Here is a 17,471-nt window from a genome sequence, read left to right as displayed (position 1 = left end):
TTGTAGATGAATATGTTGGGACACCTCTTCTGGTGATACATACTCGTTTTGTCTCTTTAAAGGGGTTGTCCCCTTTATCTGACCTGACAGATTCTTCGCCAGTTCTCCCAGCAGGGCTCTGTTTTCCTGGCTGCAACGGTGACATCACGTCGTAAGACTTGACCGCTGCAACCAGTCACTGGCCTCTTCAGTGCAGCCCTGAGATCAGTGATTGGCTGCAGTGGTCATGTGTTGATGATTTGATGTTACCGCTGCACCTGGGAAAACAGAAGAACAGGGACGGCCGCGCAGGATCTGTCAGGTAAATGATCATGTATTCGTTATTACAGGTTGATTCCCTCGGCTGTCCGGTTTCCTCTTGAAAGCTCACAACACCTTTAAAACATTCATTTATTTTTTTAAATGTATAATCTCACTTGGTGTCAGATTAATGGGAAGCAAAGTAATGAAATCTAATTTGTAGACCAGTCTGATGGGCAGATTTATGCAACTTTCTAAAAGAAAATGTCACCAATAGCTTTGTATGGTTTGTTGCCCGATTCATACCTCTGTCTTGTCTGTTAAACCGTAGAATCCCCTAAGTCGTCATGTGTGACAACCCTAATGGCTGCATACATGGTCTGATAGTGGTTGTCACCAAGTTTCCTTTAGCCCTGAGCTGCACAACTCTCCAGTTGTGTCTTGGTACGGCTCCTGTAGATGGATGAAGACGCTAAGTGGCAACTGTTGCCTAAATGCACCATTTTGAAATTTGGCACCCGCTCCATCCCATCGAAGTGAATGATGTTGAGCTGCAATACCACATCCAACCTGTGGACTGCTGTGGCGCTGTTTAAGCAGCCATGTTTTTCTAACTCTGTGCAACCCCTTTCACAACTTAGTAGGAGAAGATTCAAGGATATGTATAATCTGTAAAGTGCTTGATTCGGAGAAGACCCTTCAATTTTTGGCTCTCCATTCCTCCGTGGACACGGTTGAAGTAGTTACACCGGCCGTTCATATAGCTGGGGTTTGTGTGTGTATGTGGAGGCTAGTCTGCGACTTTGGTCGTACAAGTCACAGTAGACATCAAGTTCCTATTGGAGATCATGTCTCAGAATTGGACACAGACAGTAAAAACATAAAAGCCTCATTAGACCATAAAATCATAAAAACCTCATTGCTCGAAGTGTGGATTATAGTGTTTTCCAAGTGCTTCTTCCACACAGTGGTCCTTCTCCCCACATGTCCATACAGAAGGTGGGACATCACTGAGGCTAGAGGTCCACGTGTGAACCTCACTGAGGAATTTTCCCTAAACATGAATACGCATTTTTGGTCAAGTTTGATAATAAAATCAGACGGGTGGCATGAGCTCTTGCACCTCGTTAGTAAATAGCTCCCTGTTATCGAGTTTCGACTAACCAGTGTCTGCTTTATTTTTAGCTGAGTTTCCCATTCATATTATCTTGGGATAAGGCCCCAGGAAATTCCAGACATTTTTATGTGACTGAAGGAAAACTAATTTTTTTTTTTTTTTATGAGAAATTCTTTTTTCATGTAGTGGCTACAGCTGTCATTTTCTCATGAACAAAGGTAGTAGTGTGCAGTGATGGACGAACATCTGCCGGGACGGTTCGCGAACGCGATCAAATGTTCGCGAACCGCAAGTTCGCAGCGGGTCCCATTCATTTTAAGGGCAGGCGAACCTGAAAAACCTTCAGCTCATATTTGCAGCCAAGAAATAATCACTAGAAGTGCACAAATCGTCTCACAACATGGACAGTGACGTACCTGATGTATTATTCGAATTTGCGATCTCCATTCATTATTTTTTTTCAATGCAAAATATCGGCAATATAATTTTCACGTACGAGCATGCGCACACCAGTTATAATTATTTTTTCCAATACCGTTTGTCACTGTGTGTAGCAGAGGGAACGCAGCAAAACCGCAAACAAATGCTGCAGTACCCAAATGCACTATGTAGAAAGTATATTATTGGTATATAACACCCCGCTTCTATCCGTTTTTTGGGGGCGACAGGTATATCACACCAGTTATAATTATTTTTTCTAATTGCATTTGTCACTCTGTGTAGCTGCAGAACCGCTCACCACCACTGCTGCACAATACAAATCCACTATAATATGCTTTCTATGTTAGAAAGTATATTATAAGTGTATTACACCCCTCTGTACTGCACACCTATCGATAGAACACCTATACCAGTCCTAAAAGGACTTTTGTGGCCCTATTAGCTAGCGTTTGGTGTCCCTAACAGTCTGTCCCTGCTCCACACAGCAACCTCTCCCTACACTGACAAAAGACTGAATGTAAAATGGCAGCCAGATCGGGTCTATTTATAAGTTAGGGGTTATGTCCATGGGCTGAAACGTCTCAATTTGTCTAATAAAAGAAAGTCGGTCACGTAGTTCTTTTGGATACTATTGAATACTTGCACTGCAGGTCCTTGTAGTGTTGTGGGTCAATTCACACCAGTTTCCAATGTGTTTAAAGAACCGCGCTGCCTGAACAAGGAATATTTTCCAACCGTGCTGTAATCCCACTGAAATGATACAGGATAAGGCCTCTTTCACACGACCGTTTTTTTTCCCCCGTTTTTTGTGTTCCGTATACGGAAGCTTTCATTTCAATGGTTCCGCAAAAAAAAGGAATGTATTCCGTTTCCGTATTTCTGTTTTTCCATTCCGTTGAAAGATAGAACATGTCCTATATTTGGCCGCAAATCACGTTCCGTGGCTCCATTAAAGTCTATGGGTCCGCAAAAAAAAAACGAATGCATACGGAAATGCATCCGTATGTCTTCCGTATCCGTTCCGTTTTTTGCGGAACCATTTATTGAAAATGTTATGCCCAGCCCAATTTTTTCTATGAAATTACTGTATACTGTATATGCCATACGGAAAAACGAAACGGATACACAACGGAAACAAAAAACGGAACGGATCCGTTTAAAACGGACCGCAAAACACTGAAAAAGCCATACGGTCGTGTGAAAGAGGCCTAACAGTGCTTCCCAGCTCTGGATTCCAAACGCCCCTGACGAAGCTGGAGTGTGAAACCCGGGTCGGGCAGCGGAGTGTTACTATCAGGATTTTATATATGCTATGAATTTTAGCTCGTTTGTGAGTATAATAAACCACACGTTGTTTTACCTGTATCCGAAGTGCTTCACTATGCTGTGATTTTTATTTTTTTGGTGCCCTGCAGAGGAATCCAGAGCTGGGAAGCACTGTTATCCTGTATCATTTCATTGGGCTTACAGCACGGTTGGAAAATATTCCTTGTTCAGGCAGCGCGGTTCTTTACTTTGCTGTCCTGTACCACTTGATGGATGTGTCATGGGTCAAAGTTCGTCACAATGTAAAAGAATATGGCGGGCGCGAATATCGTCATATGTTCGGCGAATCGCGAACCGCAAGGACATCACTAGTAGTGTGTTCTTCTACTCCATTGTGACTTTTTCGGCAGCATGGAGCCACATTTTTGGGTCAATCCTGGCACTTGCAGTGGGTCGTAAGCAGACTGGTTTCATTGAAGACTGGACAGATCCCTACAGACAGTCGACCAACGTGCCTAGATATTTGCTCCCCTCACCTGATGTGCTAGGCGTCTATAAAATAGTAGTACAGCTAAGCCAAAATGTTGAAGTTGTTCAACTGACTCCTAATTTTTTGTCCATCCCACATCTCTCCCTTTCTTCCCAAAAAAGTGACCTGCTCTATAGTTATCCTGAATTCCCCTTGGTGAAACCGTTACATTGCTGATGGGGGCTTCACCTTCTTTGTCCTGATGGGATCCAGTTCCATTCTTGTCACTCTAAATACTACTCCCTATATTACAGTGGTCTGAAATCTACCTGACTGCTTAAAGAGTTTTATTTTAGGCTTTTGATATTGATGACCTTTCTTCAGGATAGGTCATCAGTATCTCATTGATCGGGGTCCAACACCTGGGACCCCCCGCTGATCAGCTGGTTGAGAAGGTGCTGGAGCTCCTGTGAGTGCCGCGCCGCTCTCCGTGCTCACCAAGCACAGCGCTGTACATTGTATAGCGGCTGTGATTGGTATCACGCTCAGCCCCACCATGTGAACATAGCCTAAAGGTAGATGGTTTTCTGCATATAATTTTTTGGACTTCACTTCCTGTATTCTACTTCCTGTCCTGGCTCTTTTGTTTGGACTTCAGCCTCACTTGACTGTCTCACTCAGTCCATTTACTCCGACCAGACTCCATTAGACAATCGCTGATTACACTGATAAGTGCAGTGCTCTTGTGCGGCCATCTTTTATCTAGGCCTATCAAGAGAACATCTGTCATCCTAAATTCCACATCTACTATTATTCTAGCAGATAACATCTTTCCCCTGCAGCAGCAGTGGATTGCCTATCTGTATGGGCAATTTATCTCTGTGCTGACTGTGCTACAACATATTGTAATTTTCATTGGTAATACCATCTAAATAGAAAAGATAAACACCCAAAACTAAAAATTGTTTCTATTAATATTAAGTTAAAAAACATACCCCTTTCTGATGGAACTTTTCCCTTTAAGAGAATTACTCATTCTCCATACATTCAGGAAATTGCCTTTTTCCTGTATAATACAGGTGCTGCAATAAATAGTTTTTCTGCCCTAGATTTACTAATGCATAAAGTTGCAATCACAAGAAAAATGAGTCCTCCACATGTGAATCCCTTTTTATGACTAAGGTAGAAGCGATGACAAATGGCAAACTTTCCTTTCTGCTCGGGTGTAAACCATCGAATCCTAAGATGCTCTCTGCACACATTGCAGCTCATTGAGCCTCTGGAATAAATGATTATTTGTTTTTCCTAGAACATAAATTGCTACTTGAAGCTAAAACTTTTTCAAGATTTTTTTTTTTCAAAACCACAGTGTTCCCAATGATGAAATTCTGGACAGAGTAAGTAAAAATCTTCAAAAATCTTTTTATCCTGTGGTAAGGAAATGCTTCAGGTAGCCACCAAGCACAAGGTATTTCCGTGAAGTTGTAGGAGATCTTCTGCCTTATTTTCTAAGGAGGTGGGGCTGGCTGCGCAGAGCTGGGAGACTTGCCCAGACTTCTAAGAGCGGAGAGAGGGGGCTACTTCTTCTTTTTATATCGTTTTAACAGACGCTCTGACATCTGTTTTATGTCTAGCACTTGATCACCATTATTTCTGCTGTAAAATGTCAATGCAACCGAGTCTCATTCAGCGCAGTGTATTGCAGCGTCACTCCGAGCAACTAGGTCTGAGGTTGTAGCACTGGGCTGAGGCCACTTGGCTGCCTGTCGTCTGTCCGTCGCGGTGGAGGAATTATTCTGTGGGAAAGTACTTTAACTGGAGTCTTTAAATAGGTCCTGTTAGTACAAAATGCAGTGCGATCTGCAGGCAGCATGTTATAGAGCAGGAGGAGCTGAGCAGACTGGTATAGAATTTTTTTGGGGAAAAGATTCAGTAAAACTTGTAAATTATACATGTAAAAGCATCTGAATTTTCTAAACCTAAGTCTGTCCCCGTGTAAATCGAACAGGGACTGACAGCTATCTCTGTATACACACTTACACAGAGGTTACTATTAATCACTGATAAGACTGCCCGCTGTGTACAACTATCAATGACTATGGTATACACACTTACACAGAGAATGCTATCAGTCACGGATAACTCCTCCCCCGTGTACAAACTAAGTCAGAAAGAGCAGAGATATAAATGTATAAATTACACGTTTTACCGAATCTTTTCCCACAAAACTATACATCAATCTACTCAGCTCCTTCCGCTCTATAAGAGAGGACTGTGCTGATGGGTCCTATTTAAAGAGGATGTCAAAGATAGAAATAAAGGTCTGCCACTTTATTAATTAACCCTTCTGATATTACACATCAGATGCAAGTCATTGCCTTATTTATACCTCCTACAGAAGGCTTTGTCATGTGCCACAAGAGGCATACAGTCGCCTGAGGACTACCAAAATTATATATATATATATATATATATATATATATATATATATATATATATAATTTTTTTTTGCATATGGCCCCGGATGCTGATGAAAAAACATAGCTGACTTCCAATGTTTTACTAAGCTGGGTGAATAGATCCTAGTGGATCATTTGATGTGAATGTCAGGAGATTTCTCATTGTATACAATAAATGTTGGGCTGAAATGCAATGTGAACAGAGCCTAAGGGTCCCTTTAAATGGACGGATAAATGAGCGCCGATCAATGGTGTTCAATCCCTTCTCCTACATTAGTGTCTGAAGAACAAGTCCTGTTTCCATGAAGGAATGTGCTGATGACAAAATCATTTTTATCCCTGCGTAAAACCTCAAACGAGGGAGCTATGGTTTTTCATTTGATCGCTGGGCACCTCTTGATCAGAAACGAACAATTGTTTGGCTCCTCATTGTCCTGTGTTAGAGGCCCTTAAAGCGGTTATGCCGCGATTGATGTAAAAAAATGAAAAACAGACTAGATATAATGCATGACAATTTCTCCTCACATGGATCCATAGATCCCTCCATTCATTGCTTCAATTATGCTAGATTATCTTCAGCCTGGCAGCTAAGGGGGCGTGGCCTTTCTACAGAGGCTCTTTCCCTTTAACTGTCAGTTTCTAACAGAAGATATTGCTGGTGGCGCTTGAAGATTTAAACTGAGCATGTGTGACCACCTCAGTGAGGTGTACAAGAAATAAGGAAAAGCCCAAACAGCAGGTGGATCTCTACAGATACATTTTATTGACTAGATTGGTGGCTAGAATAAATTTTTAATTACAGGCAATAACAAAAGTATTCAGATCCAGGTGCTGGTTTGAAAAATGCTGAATGTTTGTTTATTTTTAGTGGCACGAACCCCTTTTACAGGGAACCTGTCATCATAAAATGCAGTGTAATCTGCAGGTAGTATGTTATAGAGCAAAAGTAGGTGAGGAGATTGTATAGTTTTGTGGTAAAACTAAGTAATACTTGTGATTTATTCATTAAAATCTCTGCTCTTTCTGAGCTCAGTAGCCAAATGGGTGATCTTATCAGTGATTGATAGCTATGTCTGTGCACACCTACAGGGAAGGCTGTCAATAACTGATAGACTGTCCACATGGCTACGGAGCTCAGAAAGAGCAGAGATTTGAATGAATAAATTATACATTTCTCTGGACCTTTTCCCACAAAATTACATATCTGCTCAGCTTCTCCTGCTCTGTAACACGCTGCAGTGGAGATGGGGATCCCTTTAAATGACCCCTGGTCATATTTTCAGCAAACTTCATTCCATCTGCTGTCGCCTGTTGATGGGACCCATGGTGCTTTTTCTGAAAGAGCGCCGCCACGCAATATCCTAACATGGTTCCTGGGGGCAGACACTTTTCCGGACTTAAGCTCCATAATCTCTTGGACGCACGTCATCTTTTCTTCAGCCAATATGGATGAGAGCCTTTGAGCTGAGTGTCCCCTTCACACATGATCAGCCCGGGCTGGTTTACACCTGATATATAACACAGCCGCTCAGCATCCTGCGTGCCGCATCCCTTATCTTCCTCATTCCTCTCCTCCATTACACATGCATCAGGGACTGTTTGCCCTTGAGCGTGAAGACCTCTGAATGATTCCTCCATCTCAGGTACTCTCTGACCGAGGGAGAGTAATTGGTGCCATTCATTATCTGCTCACCAGGCCGCTTATAGCCAGTTCTTGCATTAGCATCTCAATGCTCGTCAACAACTGCATTTGGGTTTGGTGGATGCTGAAGTCACCTGACCTGTTACCAGAGGTTAAAAAGTGGAATGAAGGTGGGGGGCGGTTGAGTGGAGAACACCCTTTCTTTGCTGGGGCCTCTGGTGAGAAAACTGATCTCAACCAGTCTACTGTGACCATCTATGCAGGCCATCCTCTTTATGAAGGGTAGATGCACAGCTGCTGGTATAGAAGCCACCTATAGATGGATAGATGGATCCATATTAGACCTGATCAATCAATATTTTATTGGAATGTGATAATTTCATATTTCTAGCCCGTGAACCCTAGTGTGATACACTAGATGTGTTTTCTATTCTTCATCCGAGGTGTTGAGGAACAAGGACAATCTTCACAATAAAACTAAGTAGTTGAATGACTCTTGACAACACTTCTGATCCCATTAGCTCATCGCCATGCAGCATCCAGTTTTCAGTATTCTTGCAGAGGTGTAAGGCTCTTTGTGTACAGCGTTCAAGCCTTTTCGGTGGTGGTACGCGTGGGGCACCTGACCTACGCTGTACTCCTAATGGAAGGTTCTGAAACGGTGGCATGTGTCATCCATTGACTACACTTGTAAATAAAATAAAAAGGTACACGTACTACTGCACCTTATTCTTCTTTTATTTTTATTTTTTTTTAATTTTTATTTTTTTATGCTTGGTGGCGTTCATACTTCATCGGATTCTGTTCATCTGACTGATACCAAAAAATGCCTCATGGCACACTTTGGAGAAATGGCCGCTCTGCTGGTTCCTCAACCAAATCAATGTAATGCTGAGCTATTAGAGTACCTGAAATGAAAACTAAAGAAGGGGTCTGGCTACTGTAGATTATGCCACCCTAAATCATAATCCTGAGAGTAGGACTGGTGTGATGTTCCCCTGTGAATTCCTCTTTATGGCGTTGATGTAGTCTCCAGACCAATCTCCGTCAAGGGGAAACCTGTAGCTGGAGGTCTGGCTCGTAGCCCAATGTCGTACAAACACCTTTTGATGGTTTGTGTAGACACTGTTTGTCGCCCTAGGCTTGGGATGTGACGTCCAATTTCACTTTCAGTACATAATAGATCACTATGTGCTTTTCTTCTAATTAGATGATCTGTCAGTGCAGAGATTCTCCTCTGTGCAACTGTTGCTGTCATTCCAGTTCATCGTTGTTTTCCCAACCATCGGGACACACAACATTGAACAGTGCTGAATTCCCAGCCTAGATGAGTAGCGATCTACTAGAGTGATAAACCAAGGTCTCAGAGTTCAAGGATTCTGTCCTTCTAAGTTTCCGACAAGCGGCAATAACTGGCATGTCCACAAACAAGAAGCATCACACAATGATCTCGCATGACTTTATCCTATTTTTTGAGATTTCATGTGGCTAAAAGTTTGCTTTGAATCTGGCTTTTATGCCCCTCCCACATGCAACAGATTGAAGCTAGGTGCTTGAAAATTTGATTATTTGCAGATTTTAGCAACACCTGCTACTGCCTCAATTTGCACAACCTTACGGCTTGTCCTTCTTGATGTTGCAGTTTCAATGTTGAGGAGCGTAAAAGCCCCGGAGAGCCCCTTTTAAAGTAGTGCTAAAGACTTTTAACACGGTCTTCATTAAAAGTAGACTGCTGAGTGCCGACATAGCAGGCTGAATCTGCTGTTCAGTTTCGTTCTTGGATTTCTATGGTACATCTTCTCATTGATGTTTAATATTGCCTGGAATTGCAGTGGCACTGCTGATGATTGCATCAGGTCACATTCGGTTAATGGGGTCATATGACATCACTCAACCAAATTTTTGCCCTGTAGCCATTTGCCTGGTCTTTGCACCGCCTTGAATCTTGTTGCCTACCTGCGTATTTGATCATACAACCAGTTGTCCGGATGGCGCTCGTAAACAGGATGCACAAACATCCGAACCGTCCCGAGTTCTCCCGGCTGATACATTGTTTTTCTCCACCAAGGAAATAAACAAAAAACAATAACATTCTGAGCCCGGCGTTCTGTGCAGAATGCACCCGGTCCGTGGGTTTGGGCATACGTTCAACTAATTAACTTCTCGCTGTGTGGTATGTCCACTTTCTTGGCAGCTTGAAATTTTCACATTCTTTTTCAGCTTCCAAACAAATGATTCTTTAAACCTCCCTTTAAATGCCACCAGCCTTCTCTCCATCGCGTTTGCTGCACTATGTCCTCGGTGGCAGGGAGCGACTCCCTGATAATCGGGCACAATCAGAGGACTTAAATGGCAAATTAGCACAAACCTCCTTTTCAAGTGAACATTTCGCCTTTCTTCCGCCCCTGTTTACTAAAGCACAAAGAGTGTGAATCGCCATTGCATCATCGAATGCAAGGTGAATCACTCGCAGGTATGTACTTTGCTTCGGCTTGTTTCCAGGAGGATGTTCGTGTTCAGGACGTGATCGCCGTGTTCTGTGACTTGCGTGTGAGCTGCCAGGCCATAATTAGAAAGTCACTACTTTTTATTCGTCTGGCAAGAGCATGTCATCCATAGTTTTTGGAAACTTTTTTTTTTTACACCGAAAAAATAAATAAAATTACAGCCTGCTGTTGGCCATGTCATTCATAATTAAAGAGGACCTGTCGCCTCTCCTGACATGTCTGTTTTATCAAGTAATTGTATTTCCAGTAATATAACTATTTTCTCATAACTGTATATTGCGTCTTTCCTCTGTTCTTCCTCCAGTAAATAAGCAAATTGACAACTGGGTGGGAGTGTGTCCCTACGTGCTGACATTGCCCAATCGGTGTTGACCGACTTGGACATGCCTCTCTGACAAGTAGAATGGTAACGCCCAGTTGTCAGTTTATTCATCAATTACACTTTTAGGAGGAATAACCGAAAAATGGTACAATACAGAGTTCTAAGAAAAGAAGCTCCAGAATTGTACTATTATGAAGAATACAATTACTCAAGTAGAAATGTCAGGAGCAGCGACCGGTTTGAGGGTAGATTTGTACCTAGGAGACTGGCTGACCTGTTACATGTGCGCTTGGCAGTTGAACACATCTGTGTTAGTCCCATGTTCATATGTTGCCCGCAATGCTGAGAAAAATGTGTTTTTAATATATGCAAATGAGCCTCTAGGAGCAACGGGGGTGTTGCTGTTACACCTAGAGGCTCTGCTCTCTCTGCAACTGTCTCTTCACTTTGACAGGACAAGATATGATGACTTTCACTGCCTGGCCCTGTCAAAGTGCAGAGGATGTGGCAGTTGCAGAGAGTAATGTAGGAGTAAAGGCAACGCCCCCGTTGCTCCTAGAGGCTCATTTGCATGTATTAAACCTTCATTTTTCTCAGCAATACGGACACATATGAACATGGGAGCAACACAGATGCCTTCAGCTGCCAAGTGCACATGTAAGGGTCCATTCACACGTCCGCAATTTTGTTCCGCATTTTGCGCAATGGAATTGCGGACCTATTCTTTTCTATGGGGCAGCACGATGTGCTGCCCGAATCCGGAATTACGGATCCGCAATTCCGTTCCCGAAAAAAAATAGAACATGTCCTATTCTTGTCCCCAATTGCGGTCAAGAATAGGCATTTTCTATTAAGTGCTGGCGATGTGCGGATCCACAAAACACACACAGATGTGTGAATAGACCCTAACAGGTCAGCCAGTTTTATAGGTACAAATCTGCTGACAGATGCCCTTTAAAAGTAGACTTTATTGTAGCCATGACCACGAATCGTTTTTAATAAAAGTGGCATTAATTTTCTTACCGAGTGCTTTATTCCTGATTTTGTCCGACCTCATGTATTTGTATTTTTCTTTTTTTTTTTTTTTTTTTTTTTTTTTTCCCTGACTGTGCACTGACCCATTCTTCTCTATCGGGGCAACGCACACGTGTTTTTTGCAGATCTGTTTTTACATTCTTCAAATTATAGAACATGTCTTATTTCGGTCTATTTTCTAACCGGAATAGCCCTTTCTGTTGATGAGAGCGAGAAATACATGAAGTGCCCACGGAAGGTATTCGTATTTTGCAGGCACTAACGCGGACCCTGATGTCTGCATGAGGCCCTACTCTTCAAATAGACAGCATCCTTAGTGTGGTCTGGAAGTCAGTCTCTGTGTATTCCTATGAGACTTTCAATGGGCGGCTGATTTCCTGTCCGTACTAAAGACGATGGGGCCGATTTGTGCTAATCCGGTTTCAAAGGTAGATGGCTTTGGGCTCATGCACACGACTGTGATCGGCCACGTGCTCCATATGTCTACCGTATCTTACGGGCCCCCTGACCTGAACTGACTGTATCATAGTCATTTATGATCGTTCTTATCTGATCTGGGGTCTATTATACTGTACTCGAATAATCATGTGAGCACGGTACCATAGCCCCGTGGTCAGATGGAGACTGACTGTATCATAAGTCACGATGATGCAGTCAGTTTGGGTCCTGGGAGCCGCTCTCGTCCCGGGAGATATGGCCGGCACATGGACCGTTTCCTGGGCGGACCATGCGCATGCGCATGAGCTCGTAGACTGAGGCTGGTCTAGGTATGCACCAAATTTATCAGAGAGCCTCACTGAGCTGGGTGATAAATTTGGCTCATGGCAGATCATGTGATTTAAAGGAGGAACAGAAAGACCAGAGAATGATAAATGAGGAATAACATTTAATGGCACTACTACTTACCTTCCTTCCCCCCCCCCATGTTGGTGCTTTAAAAGGTTAGGTGCTAGTAGGAGAAATTTCAGAAATTTGCTACCATTCCCCAGTCTACACAAAAAAGATGATACTGATGGTGAAGCTGAAAGAAGAAGAAAAATTGTAGGTTACATGATGAAATGTGATATTTTTATTCTATATTTAATCTCCCTTTAAAAAATTACAGTAATATAAAAGTAAGAAAAAATGTACATCTCCCTGTGACAAATTTAGCCATTAAGAAGTCTGAAGGTACATTATTGTCATAAAACTAGCTCCTCATTTATCAAGCTTGGTTACTTAATCACGTAATCTCATTTTAAACATAAATTCAGGAGCAGCTGTCCCGGCTCCGATAGGATTAACCCCTGCGGGGCCAGATGGGGTAGGACGAGCACTGTTCTTTGACGACACTCCTCTTGCCCGTACAGGGGTTAAGGAGAGTTGCTTAGCAGGCTTCCCCGTAATTACATCCATGCTGACGAGCAGTTGGTGGGAGTAGAAATAATTTAATCCTGGCTGAGCTCTCGTACTGCAAAGTCATTTAAATGGCTGCAGCCATTATTCAGAAAAGGTGTGCCCTGGTACGGCGGAGGGGGGAGGCTTGTCATATGGGAAGGGGGGTGGTCACTTTTGGCTGCAACTATGGAACTCTTCTTCACATCCTGCGTCTGCATCGTTTATGACCATACTGTTATCTGCACTAGGTCATCAAGACTTGAGAGCTATGTCTGGCCTGACTTCCAGATCTTGAGCATGTACATAAATATTGGCCATGTACAGCTCTACAGTTTTTATGGAGGAGCACCACAACTTCTATTGTACTTGATTGGGTCGATGGTGATGCATTAAGGGCTAATAATGCCCACGGGGCTGTTGCACGTTTCCTGAAACTGTCCTCTGTTACCTTGGGTAGGATTGGGCAATGAGCGGGGTGGCACTGGTGAGTGGAGGTAGAGAAAAATTGCTGTCCAGCAGCTGGTGGGGCCGCGCCATGCCAGACTAAGCAGATGTGGAACGGCCTTCTTTAGTGTCACTTTCCATTTAGCACCCTTCATGAGATGTCTCTTTAATGCCTTCGCAGTTCGTTGATCCCCATGGAAAATAGGTTAATCTGGACAAGTCTCAGTCTAGGTAGCCTCGCTGTAGGTTGGGGGGGGAGGAATGTTCTTCCAGGTCACAGGCAGGAAGCTGCAGTTCACCGGAGTCTTCATCTTCTCACCGTTTTTGCTTGGACCTTCCTGTCCATTTGCATGCAATAACTTTAATGTTGACTTCATTTCTACAATTAATGCCCCAAATTACACATTCATCTGTGCAGAATTACTTATTTGCTAGCATTTCGGTAGGGTTTCTGATAAGGTCTGTATAACGGGCATTATGGTCACTTCAGTCTCTGGGTTTGCCACCCCACTTTCCCAAGCTCCAGAATTGGGCAATTATTGCTGCAATACGTTCTATACTAGTGTGCCATTGCTTAGCTAAAGGGGCTATCCCACAAATCCAGTTTAATCTTTAGGCTACATGCACACGAACGCGCTGTGTTTTGCAGTCTGCAGAACACGGATGCCGACTCTGTGCGCATTCTGTAGTTTGCGGAATGGAACGGGCCACCCATAATAGAAATGCCTATTCTTGTCCTCAAAACAGACAAGAATAGGACATGTTCTATTTTTATTGTGGGGCCGTGGAACGGACATACGGATGTGGACAGCACACTGAGTGCTGTCCGCATCTTTTGTGGCCCCATTAAATTGAATCTGAGCCGCAAAAAATGTGGCTCTGTTGTGGACCCAAACAGCGGTCGTGTGAATGAGGCCTTAGTTATGTGTCTGCTTATCTTCAGGACTCCTTTCTGTGAGTGGGCAGCAGCTCACATGAGACACTCAAGCACCTGCATCTCTCAGGAAGCCTGGCAGATGCCTCCTGTGGTCCCCTTTTGTCCTCTTCATACAGCACCAGGGATACATATGGTAATGCCCTCACGACCTCCTTCTCTACTGTCTAGAGGGAGATATAGCTATATTCTTCTGAGCGTGAGATGACTGCCAGCACTGAGCGGAGGGGGAAGGAAGCATTGATCAGGTTTAGACCACCTGAGAATGCAGGGGGCGCTACCATTGAGGAAAACGGAATGTACATAAAAAAACGGAATATTTTATGTATAGTCAGATAATACTTATTTGAAATGCTTCATTCATAACCCCTTTAAAGAGGACCTGTCATTGCTTCCGACATATCTGTTCTAGTAAGTTCTTGAATTCCTCATGAAACAACACTTCTGGAGCATCTTTTCTGAGAACTCTGCTTTGTACTGTTCCTCTGCTATTCCTCCTTGAAGTTTATGTTCTAGATTAACAACTGGATGTAACAGGGACCTGTCCCTTTGACAAGGAGGACATTAGAGGGCATCTGTCAGCAGATTTGTACCTAAGAAACTGGCTGACCTGTTACATGTGCACTTGGCAGCTGAAGGCATCCGTGTTGGTCCTATGTTCATATGTTGCCCGCATTGCTGAGAAAAATGAAGTTTTAATGTATGCAAATGAGCCTCTAGGAGCAACGGGGGCGTTTCCCTTACTCCTACAGGGTCTGCTCCCTCTGCAACAGCCATGTTCTTGCACATTGATTGACAGGGCCAGGTCTGATGGCATTTTCACTGCCTGGCCCTGTCAAAGTACAGAGGGCACAGCAGTTGCAGAGAGAGCAGAGCCTCTAGGTGTAACGTTGCTCCTAGAGGCTCATTTGCGTATATTGAAACGTAATTTTTCTCGGCGATGCGGGCACATATGAACATGGGACCAACACAGATGCCTTCAGCTGCCAAGCGCACATGTAACAGGTCAGCCAGTGTCATAGGTACAAATCTGCTGACAGATGCCCTTTAACACCCACTTGCAAATTTATTCATAAATTTCCAGGAGGAATAACAAAGGAACGTCAGAATGTTGAGTTCAATGAAGTGTCTCCAGAATGATTTTTGTTACAGTATTTACTAAGAGACCTGTCGGGAGCGTTGACGGGTCCTCTTTGGAGGTAAAGAAAGGCTAGGTGACGGGGGCTGTAACTGTGGCCATCAGCTTCCAAACTAACTAAACTTGACACGAGGACGACTCCACTTAGCACACACCTTTGCTAAGGATAGTACAATCTCGTAGCTTATCAGGGCCATTATAAAACAGATATATCCTCATTGTAGAGTTTTATAGAAAATGGCAGCAGACAGCGAACATCCCATCCTTTTATTTTCCGAGTAAACAGAGCTGTGCAAACATAGCCGGATCAGTCCACCATCTGCTATAAACTTATCGTACATTTAAAGGGCAACCGCACTTCAGACAGACAGAGGTACAGCTGTGTAGTGTATCTGCAGCAGAGCTCTTCTCTCTCCTTCCCAGACGGTTTGTACAAGGCGTTTCCACCACTGTGACATGAGCAGTGGTTAGCTTGTGGCTTGATCTTTGCCTGTACCTGACAAATCCGGTGAGTGAGAGAGGTTCATGTGATGTACTGCAAAAAGACATATATGTACCTCACAGAAACACGTAAGCGGGCCCAGTTTTTGGCACATATTATAATATTATACCAGTATGTGTAGAAGTCCGGCATACGGTCCAGCTATAGTGTAAACAGAGCCTAAGGGTTCATTAAGCGAGCACTGATCAGCGATGTAGTGGATGTATTGGCGCTCAAAGTAGCAGATTTTTCATTTTTTATATATATTTTTTTTTTTTTTTTTTTTTTTTTGCGATCGTTTGTTCCCATACAGTTTGTCGGCAGAGCATCCCATGGAGATGTGCTGCCAACCCAAAAATGTTATGTTCACATAAAAGATGCGATCAGCAGTTGGTCACTTGTTGCTCCAACAATATTTGTGGCAGTCTTTTGAGCCAATGCCAGATCCAGCAGAGGGAAGTAGAAGTCTCTCCTTTTGTTTTTCATTCCCTTCAAATCCACTTCTTTCTTGGGCTCAAAGGCTGTGTGAACCCATCCTACAAGGCTATGAACAACTTTGGGGAATCTTTTAGCATGATTGCATTTTACTCATTTTGGGCTAAAAATAATAATAAAAAAATTTCTCCAGTTGGTGTTTGTTAAAAATTTTCAACAGTTTTTGTCCTATGGGGTTAAACTTCAGTCTATCTGTAGAGTATCTTTCTTTCAGTTTCAGACTGAACTCCTCAGCTTGTGCCTATAACAGCTTGATGTATATCCTTCATATCTGAACTCCTGACAGCTCCTAAACACCCACTTAATGCCTCATTCACACGTCAGTCTTTTGCATCAGTGATTTTGAACTAAAACCAGGTGCGGCTCTAAACACAGAACCGGTGCAGATCTCTCCCCTACACCTTATGTCTGTGGAGGCTCCACTCCTGGTTTTGGATCACAATCACTGACCAAAACACTGACGTGTGAATTAGGCTACTTTCACACTGGCGTTTTAAATTCCGTTTGTGAGATCCGTTTCAGGGATCTTGCAAACGGTTCAAAACGGATCAGTTCAGCCCTAATGCATTCTGAATGGATAAGGATTCGTTCAGAATGCATCAGTTTGGCTCCGTTCCGCCTCCATTCCGCTCTGGATGCGGACACCAAAACACAGCTTGCCAAATGGATCCGTCCTGACTTACAATGTAAGTCAATGGGGGCGGATCTGTTTTCACTGACACAATATGGTGCAATTGAAAACGGATCCGTCCCCCATTGACTTTCAATGCAAGTCAGGACGTATCCGTTTTGACTTAAGACTTTTTTTTTTTTTTTATAAAGAATAATGCAAACGGATCCGTTCTGAACGGATACAAGCGTTTGCATTATAGGTGCGGATCCGTCTGTGTAGATACCAGAAGGATCCGCACCTAACGCAGGTGTGAAAGTAGCCTTAGGCTTAAGCCATATTCTTATCAGTTTGGGAATTTAGCTATGTGTGTTTATGAGCTGTCAGGAATACAGATATGGTATATACATGAGCAACCTGATGGGTTCAGTGTCAACCGAAAGCCAGATACTCTGCCGATAGATTAACACTTAACCCTTTAGAACAAAAATTGT

The 17,471-nt window shown here is 43.2% G+C and overlaps 1 protein-coding gene across 3 annotated transcripts in view; it reads left to right on the top strand.

Moving 5' to 3' along the window:
* CHD7 (chromodomain helicase DNA binding protein 7) overlaps window positions 1–17,471 on the top strand; it is a 123,579-nt gene that overhangs the window by 31,105 nt on the left and 75,003 nt on the right. The window lies entirely within an intron of this gene.

This window comes from Bufo bufo, chromosome 5, assembly GCF_905171765.1.
Source record: "Bufo bufo chromosome 5, aBufBuf1.1, whole genome shotgun sequence".
Classification (NCBI taxonomy): Eukaryota; Metazoa; Chordata; class Amphibia; order Anura; family Bufonidae; genus Bufo; species Bufo bufo.
Note: the sequence above shows the minus strand (reverse complement) of the source record. Positions and strands in the feature narration are given on the sequence as shown.